This window comes from Odontomachus brunneus, unplaced genomic scaffold (genome assembly GCF_010583005.1).
Source record: "Odontomachus brunneus isolate Ranch 3 - 2012 unplaced genomic scaffold, Obru_v1 Obru_scaffold_178, whole genome shotgun sequence".
Lineage (NCBI taxonomy): Eukaryota > Metazoa > Arthropoda > Insecta > Hymenoptera > Formicidae > Odontomachus > Odontomachus brunneus.
In genome coordinates, this window is record NW_022639628.1 from 308,909 (window position 1) to 318,075 (window position 9,167).

The following is a 9,167-nucleotide window of genomic DNA, read 5'->3' on the forward strand; positions in this document are numbered from 1 at the left end:
GAGAGAGAGAGAGAGAGAGAGAGAGAGAGAGAGAGAGAGAGAGAGAGCGTATAAGCGGATATTCTTATCATGCAGGTTTCTTTACGAAGGTATCCGTTCTTTATGGTTAGTAATATACGTTAAGCTCACTTGAGTCGGGTAAGTTGAAATTGTGCGGCTCCGTTTATTTGCGGCGATATTCGAGCCCATTGTTCATAAGCTAGCGCGCTTATATCGATTGCCGGTAGCTTGGATCCCGGCCAGATCGTTTGGTACTCAACGAGCCAGCCGAATACTACGACGACGATGGCGACGACGACTTTCATCCTTGACTCTTTCTCTTCTCCTCCACTACAGTTTCAGGATCGTCGCGCGGTTCCTTGAATACACGCGCACCACTGGCTGGCCATTGTCTATTTTTAGTCTGCGAGATTCATTTCTCAACCTTTGCTTTACACTCGAAGACAATGATCATTATCATTTTATGACTGACTTTAACAAATTTATCATAACTTCAGTGAAGCCACTACGTCGACAAATTACGAGAGAAAAACGATAAAGTTCCGGATATTAATTTGAACGTTAAATGTCCTTTTACCGTCCATTTTAATTTTCCCGACCACAGCGCAGAAATGCCAGAAAGTAATCTGTCTTCTTTTTTAGCATTTATCTCCTAATACATTTATTCGCAAATGAAAGAATTGCGTATATATTTGTCGCGTGACGCACCACAATGCTAATGATGTTTATTTCCAAGAATGTGACGTTAAATTTTATACTCGTAAACCACTGGAAGTAATAGTACGTTACACTGTTAAGCCGTCAATCAATGTTTATCATGAATTTGCTCGCGGTGGAAATTTTCCAACATGCAAACTTTCTGATATTAAAAAGTTGAAGGCGCAATGTGAGATTCAATACATAATATTCAATAGGCTTTCAATAGGCTTTTTGAAATATAAAGAAAATATATCGTGCAATTCGATTGCTCTTCGCGAAATTGCTCGACCGGTTGTTTCTTTGAATGTCAAAGTGGAAATATCCGACTTAGCCGCAAGAGCTCGTGAGAATATAATCGAGAACTTATAATCTCCTGCAAACCGGGAAAAAGAAACAAATAATCATCGTTGGCGAGATCGTACAGCGCAAACGTCACGAACGAATTCCACTCCAACTTTTAAGTGGTGCACCTACAAATAACGTACATAAAGCAAAAAATTGCGCTTTCTACACCTCCTTCTCCTCACTTTCTTCCTGAAAAGGCCGAATATACACTAATTTAACTTTAAGTATCAAAGGTAAGAAAAAGTATCTAAAAGGGGGAACTCTGCTTGAAAATAACGTAGTTACAAAGGGAAACATATATGATGTTATATAATGTTCACGTAAAAAAGTATCGTAAAGAAGTTGAATTGGATGGAGTTACAAAAAGGAAGAGCGTTTAACCATACGCAACTACTGATTCCATTCTGCGTAATATTTCGTAGTTGGGACGTATACGTATATGTGCCCTTTCTGCTCTCCTATAACAACATAAATGAGTCCATGTAACAAAGATTTACCACCAATGTAAGAAGAGAGAGAGGGGAAAGAGAGGAGAGCAAGGGAGTGAGAGAGAGAGAGAAGTTTCACGAAAGGGACGTTTAACGAGCCCGGACGCTTCCTTCTTATTCCGCCATTAGCAAAACCGTTAATTAAAGTGGCAAAACCCAGAGCCTCGCAAAGAAGCGGTGCAGAAAAAATTGGACATTAGAGGTGGAGAACGAGTTGAAAAGCCAGTTCACAGCGTAGCGACCATCGTCTCTATCGTCGGTATAGTCTCTCCCGCTCTCTCCTTCACGTCACTAACGGACTCTCTTCTTTCATCCTCGCGGCTCTCCCTCCCACAGCATATCTCCGCTCCTCTTCATCTTCCCTCTCTGCTTCCTGACGATAGAAAGGTCCACTTATCATGCCAAAAATAAATCCTGCACGGTCAGACTGGAGATAAATTCGGGGAAACGCATTGGTGCGAGGTGACTAACGATGACTATCACTCACCTGGCTTTCTTTTAAGGGCGAGCTAAGCGCGAGCTGTTACCTCAAGGCAAGTCGGATTCGCCCTTAAGACGCGGGTTCGAAATTAATTAAGCGGCCGTTTATGCAGCGCGAAGTTTATTCTTCTTCTGAAGCTCCGCATAATCGGCAGACGGCGTGTGCAGGTCGACACGCTGAAATCCACTTGAGGGACGCAGCTCCATAGATATTCCGCTGTACGAACGCTCATAATTAACGTTGAACACACTGGTAATTTTACTTTCATCTCGTAACTTCCTTGAAGAGACGGGAATCTGGCGAGCGGTTATTAAACGACGGGATTTCGCGTTTGTTTCACTGCGACGATGAATACGGAATCTTCCTCAAATTACTTGCTTCTTCTTCCGTCCTGCAATCAATTCGAAAACGATGATGCAAATTTCATCGGTTGTATCTTTATAACTTTTTTTATACCGAATATTTTTATAACTACATGCATCCTATCGTTGCGATGAATTTCTAACGTAAAACAATTTTTGTTTATAAAGGTAGATGATTTAGGTAATTTGTGACTGCGAATGATCTATGAATGCAAAATCACTTACATAGTTAATTTCAACTTTGAACCGATTTTCCCCGAAGAGAATGACGTTTCTTCTTTATTGTAGAGATTTGCGCAAGTAGCTTCGTACGGTGGTTGTATTTATTTCACCACTTCCTCCGAAACTGCTGCTCATCAGGGAACGTTCTACTGACTTACTCAAGCTCCGTACCTCTTAACCCACTTTGTCGTGAGCCTTTTTAATTAAAGGAGGTACAAATTTACTATTGTCTCCCCGACTTGCGGATTTTGTTAAAATGTTGGTAATTAGTACTTTTACACGCCACACAGACACGCTTAATTACGGTTCTCCAATCTTTTACTTTTCATCTTAGTCTTAATTATCTTCTTTTTTAATTTAACTTCAACGAAAGCTATCATAAATTGCAAAAATAACTCAACTGTCTAGTGATCTGAGCATGTTAGTTATAAAAATAGTAATTATAAAATAATAGTTATAAAAATAGTGTTAGTATAAAACATAGGAATTGTACGAAAAAAGAAATTACTCTTGATATTAATTTACAGATTTAATTAGTACGATACGAGCAATTCGCAAATTGCCATGAACATCCTTTGAAAAGTGATATTAAGCAACAGTTAAACTTACCGCTTAACTACTGGTAACATGTCACGGTGAGCACCATAATGGTGACCATTCGCTTCGGTTCTCGGCTGTGGGAATTGTTCGGGCGTGTCGGCGACTACGCCTTCGCTGCAACGTTATGTATGACCCGCAACAAGCCGGAATCGCGCGATAGAAAAGCATCGTAGGTGGAAATCGATATGCCGCGTACCGCACTCCGGTCTTGAATTTCGCGGGCGAAAGGCGAGTTGGATTTTGTCCAGCTACCAACTCGGCCGAGACGTTCTGTTCCATTTTCGACACCCAAGGACGAGATGCGATAAAAACTTGTAAGTAGGAAGCTATGAATAAGAGGTAATATTTCTGATACATGGCGAGAAAGATTTCATCTGAAAGTAGAACTGCAACAGAATATATGAAGTTTGTAGAGTATTTTCACACAATAATGTTATTAGAGAAGAGCGCGATGACAAAATACAAAAAAAAAGAGAAACAAATTCTAATCGATTGTATTGTGTTAGCTCATCGCTATGCTATTTTATGGGAGAATAGCACGCAATTTAGGAACAATTTACCGTCCATGTAAATCGATGCAAAACGGTTGTCCTATTTCACCTTTGATGACCCATTGTCTTGACGGGAAAACGAGATTGGACGAATCAATTGGTACGCTTTAGTTAAAAATCAGTGAGATTTCTCGCAACCGCGCTTTACTCTCTTTCATTAGTTTTCTAATTGGTATGGTTGCGGTTACGACAAGATTATTGAAGAAAACCTTTCGCCTGAGGTCTTGATTTCCAATCCTATCAAATTGGGTATCCCCAAATAAATCCCCGCCGATATGATTTCCTGTGGCTCGTTAACGCTTACAACGGAAGTCGTATCAAAGTATCTTAAAGTCGGTGATTCTAAACTTGGAATTCCAAGTTTTACCGTCTCATAAAACTGGCTCTATATTATCACGATAAAAATCTCTTGCAACTTTTCTGCCTTTCTCTCCTGATCAGCACCTACGCTCATTTTAATAAGCTAATAAATGTCTCGGCCAAAATGTTTATAGCTGTTACTACATTCATAAAACGTCTTTGCGCTTAGACGTGTGCCTTATTATCGATTACTGTATCATATTCCTGTGTGTCTAACGAGGCAAGATATATAACAGCTATTACATACATTTTTGCGCGATTTATCGCTGCATTCTGCTAAATGGCACGTCTCTTCCGTCTCAAACTGCAAATACGCGATATTATCTTAATTTGGCAGATAACCGTTGTTTAATTAAACCGTCGACGTGAAGAATAGGCTTCCATTGAAGTTAATTAACTGACATGGGTTCTTAGATAGTGCATTTCTAGCACTACTTGCTACGCACGTCCGTGATTACGAGATCGTTCATTAAACCCTCGGCCGTACTTCCTGTCACTACACTATGATCTAACATTGCCGCGAGCAGGACATATTTTAATGTATAAATCTTACATGTAATTCTTTTTGTCAATAATACTGTTTCTTCCTCTTTTCTTTTCTTCTTCTATAACTTGAATCAATTAATTTCTGTTACACTTGATACGAGAGATAAAACGGTCTCATACTTTAAAAGTTAAATGTTTGAATAAATTTAATTCATACTTTATAAATGACTGATTACTTAAATAAATTTAATTACCAAGTTTGCAGCGCGTAAATATCGATTGTAGTCAACAAGATGACGCATAAGATAGAAAAACTATGTCCCGACATCGCTTACGCAACTTCATAAACAATTCTTTCTTTCGCGATAGCATTTAATGACGGCGTACTTTGCAAACTGCAAAAAAGATCGACTCAGCGTTGCTCGCAGATTTTCCCGCAACGTGTATAGTCGATCGTGTCCGATGGACTTTAAGCTAAAAGGCAGTGAAAGTGTTCCTATGGAGCATGACGAGAGTAATGACACTCACACAAATGCAGCTGCACCGGGATACCTCGAACACCAGCTCAACGTGTGTCGATCTGCTCCAACTATTGGCGCACGCCATTTCTCCCCACAACGCGGTCATTACCTCTGTTCTTCTCATCGGTATGGCTAGAAGAAAAAATGAAAGAAAACGACGATTTATATAACGGGTATACTTTGAGGTTATAATGCCTATGATAACACATCTGTAATTGTAAATCGCTTGTACCACACTATTCTCGCGTTATTATCGATTATTCCGAGTTCATAATATCTGTAATAATATCTGTAATTGTTATTAGCTTCTGCTATATAAAAAGGGCAATTATAAAATGAATTGAAGGAAATTAGGATTCTCGCCGATATATGCGCGTAAAAACGCAATAAGAGGACGACAGGTAGTATTAAAAATCACCGATATATATTATATCGATATTCGCCGCTGATAATAATTAATTCCCGGAATTTTTAATCTACTATGTCGGTTTAGTCGAATTTCGTCGCACTACGTAATCAACTTCGATAAAATAGCACAGCTCTGCTACGTGGAGACGGCCCGTTTCAGGCTTGTGTTTCTAGGGCATTCGGAAATTCAATCGGACTATCTCGCGGCTTTCGTCGGTGGACGATCTAATTTCGCGGCGGCAATGCTTCCTGCGAAGATCGAAACGAGAACAGGCTACAGAACGGGAAAAGGCGTAGACGAGAGGTCCGGTTTTATTACAAGAACTTGGCGCAACACGCGCACGCACGAAGTGGGCGCGTGCACACACGTGCATTTACGTGCGGCGATGCACGTAGCGACCGCATGCACGCTCCACGTGATTACCATTGGATATAGAAATTCATAACAGGCTACAAGTAAAGCTCGTATTCGGTATAACATTACCGCACACGATAAACGAACATTATCGCAATTTAGAAAATTGCTATTACCTTTAAGTACCTGACAGTCTTCACGAAGCATTTAATTTTACCGACACGTAGCTCATATAATGATTTTTCAGAATAATTAATTTCCTTTTACAAGCTCTCTAATGATATTTTTCATATATATACATCTTTTTTTTTTGCAAGACACGCCGCGAGATAGTATACGGATGGTATATGGTCTAGGCGATATGAAAAGTGTTAAACGGCGACTGGAGGAATGGGAGAAATACGAAAAGAGGGGGTTTATAACACGCGAATTATTCGGATAGAAGATACGACATGGACCAGCTGTTGCTTATTGCTGGTACTCGCACACATGGTGCGACTCGTTACGCCGCGCTTGTGTAGAGCAAAACTTAGCTTAAAGTACGCATGAGAAATGAGAACAAACGTCAGCTAACGAGCGATAGAATTCGGAAAATGATCCAAAGAACTTTGGCTTCTCTCGCCGTAACGCGCTAGAAATATTCCATAATTTCGCGTGGGCGGATAAAATTTTCTCTACGCGAAATTTACAATAGAGATAACTGACCGCGAATATACAGAGAAACTGTCAAATTTTGTCAGAATCTATAATAAAACGCGGTAGTACATAGTTTTATATGTTCCGTATATTATATTTAAGAGACAGCAAACAGATGTTACACACATTAGATTCAGTAGACTTTCCTCTACGAGGAAGAATTTCACGCCCTATTCTGACAAAGGAGCTTTAAGTATTATTTAATCGAAAAATAAGAGCGATACTCCAGGTATCGCCGCGTCTTCAGAAACTCTCATCGTCTCTTTTCCGAAAACCCGCCGCCAGGTACACGGTAGTACGATAAGTAATTCTTTTTGGAAAACGAAGGAAATCCTCGAGCTCTACTCACTCGACACTTCGGATTACTTTCTAGATTGCTCACCGGATTTTAACAGTTTAGAGGAGCCCTCCTTTGCGACTTCCTTGTCTCAGAGATTCGTGCATCCTTTGTTATCGGCCATACCCCATGCTTCGTCCTTTCTTCTTTCTCCACGGCCCATTTCACTCACACTGCCCTCTTTTCCTCTCTTCTTATTTTCTCTAGCTCGTATCTTAGAATCGTCTTTTAAGACGGCTGAGCCTCCTTATCCCCTTACAAGCTTTCTCGTATTGTCACGACTCGCGTCTGTTCCTCTTTCATGTTCTTCGGTTCGTTTTCTCCCTTTTCCTTTTGTTTTGCACGTCAGTCTCATTGATCCTGCGCGTCGTTCTACAGTTGCAGAAATTCCCATTGCTATAGACCGATCAATAGACAAATAGTCGAGATATGCGTGCTCGAGCGCGTAACTCTTCCGCAAATGAAATTCCGATTGAACGTATAATTCTGAAAATTATACGAGTCACGAATTACTTTAATCTCACATGCATTTGCTTGATTATTTCATTAATTTCACAATTTATTTTTGCGAACCGCAGGTATATCGATCACTTAATGCGGCAGCGCTTCGGAATAAATGCACCTTGCAATTAACTTCAATCGCTGCGGTAAATACTCTTTAGCCGCTCAATAATTAAAAATTTCCATTAACAAGTTTTCCACCCGCGAGAGATGTATATATATTTGCATGTCCTACTTTTCGTTTCCGATGAATTTTCTGCCATCTGCAGATTTAATTTGATATAATATATGTGCCAGTAAAAATATCGTGTCCTAATCCAATATTATCGCGCAATCAAAATGCTTAAATTTAAAATTGGTTTTAGACGAATCGATTTATTAAATTTATCTGTATGAATCCCGCTCATTCGATATTCTTTTAATAAAAGAGTTATCGTAACTGTATATGTGTGCATATGTGTATGCGTCAGAATAACACATCCCACGATTCCTTAACGCTTCGCGAGTTTCTCGTCGTGATTTCGCGCCGCAATTGCGGATGGTAGCGAGAGAGGGTTGAAGAGAACAGAAAATACCGAATGGCGAGGAAACAAAAGCGCGATAATTCGAAAGGGACCTCATTGTTGGAAATGTATTGGATATCGGGCTCGCGATATATTATTTCGTTGCATATTCAAGGGAATGCAACCGCTCGTCGCTTCATCTTTCATTCTCTTTCTCTGTCCCGAATCTCCACCCTGAAAATCTGGAAATGAAAGACTAGAAACGTTGGTTCACGGCTTTTCGCAGAGCGGCCTAGCCAGGCAATTTCAGCACGTCGGAATTGAGTTATGCGGCCATTGTTGTCGCCACCGCTGTTGTGACAACGCGATAACACGCGAGCGACAATATTATGATAACACGGTTGTCTCGTTATTTTTTCTCGCTGTGATTAGTGCCGCAACAAGTTCGGGCGTTGAGGATAAAGTAGCTTCCCTGGAGATTAAATTTGGGACAGACACGAGAGGGCACAGTTGGTATGCGCGAGCGATTCTGCACTGAATATATTTTTTGCTGTCGGACTCGGGAGATAAATGAAATTTATGAGATACGTCGAAGAGGACTTTGCATCTCCGCATTGTTTAGTTCTCGTATTTCTTCTCGTGCGATGTCACGGCTGACTTTTTACGCAAAGCCGATGGAGAAACACTTATTTTATCCCACCCTTTCGCTTCACCCCTGCTGTGTATTACATATCATTAATTTTAACCGTTCCTCGAGGAGACTTCCCTTCATTTTTCTCAACTTTAATATTCCGTCGTTGGGGTTGCCGAAATTTGTTGGAAAAGTTATTGCGCTAGTCCCGTCATATCGCCCCGAAATGAGCCGTAAGGTAGAATGTGCCTCATTCTCTATTGTCAACCTTACTGTATGTAGAAGCAAAGTCTCTCGCGAGGCATCATATGATAATGCACAGCCGCGTTATGCTCTTGGATATATTGAAACACCGTAAAACTTTATGTCTCCTCATGCATTCTCGCGCACACGTAACGTCACGCGGAAACTCCTTATCATAAAGATATACGTTGCAAATTTCGGTAAACGTTCTAGAGACGCATTACTGTATCAGAAAATTTCACGTTCTCGCTTTTCCCTCCTAACAATCGTTAATTTAAACGAACGATAGTTCGACAAATATTGGTTCTCTCTCTCTCTCTCTCTCTCTCTCTCTCTCTCTCTCTCTCTCTCTAGATCTGATTCTATCGCAGTTAAAAT

The 9,167-nt window shown here is 40.4% G+C and overlaps 1 long non-coding RNA gene across 2 annotated transcripts in view; it reads right to left on the reverse strand.

Moving 5' to 3' along the window:
- LOC116851563 overlaps positions 1-7,383 on the reverse strand; it is a 10,809-nt gene extending 3,426 nt beyond the window's left edge. Inside the window, exons 1-6 of one of the 2 annotated variants that reach the window (XR_004379610.1) lie at positions 6,957-7,383; positions 5,123-5,247; positions 3,207-3,523; positions 2,601-2,792; positions 2,020-2,404; positions 130-1,905 (exon numbers count right to left, since the gene is read on the reverse strand). This is a non-coding gene — a long non-coding RNA (uncharacterized LOC116851563). Of the gene's footprint in view, positions 1-129; positions 1,925-2,019; positions 2,405-2,600; positions 2,793-3,206; positions 3,524-5,122; positions 5,248-6,956 lie in introns of both variants that reach the window. The other variant, XR_004379609.1, reaches the window with a different exon arrangement.
- Between the last annotated feature and the right edge of the window lie 1,784 nt (positions 7,384-9,167).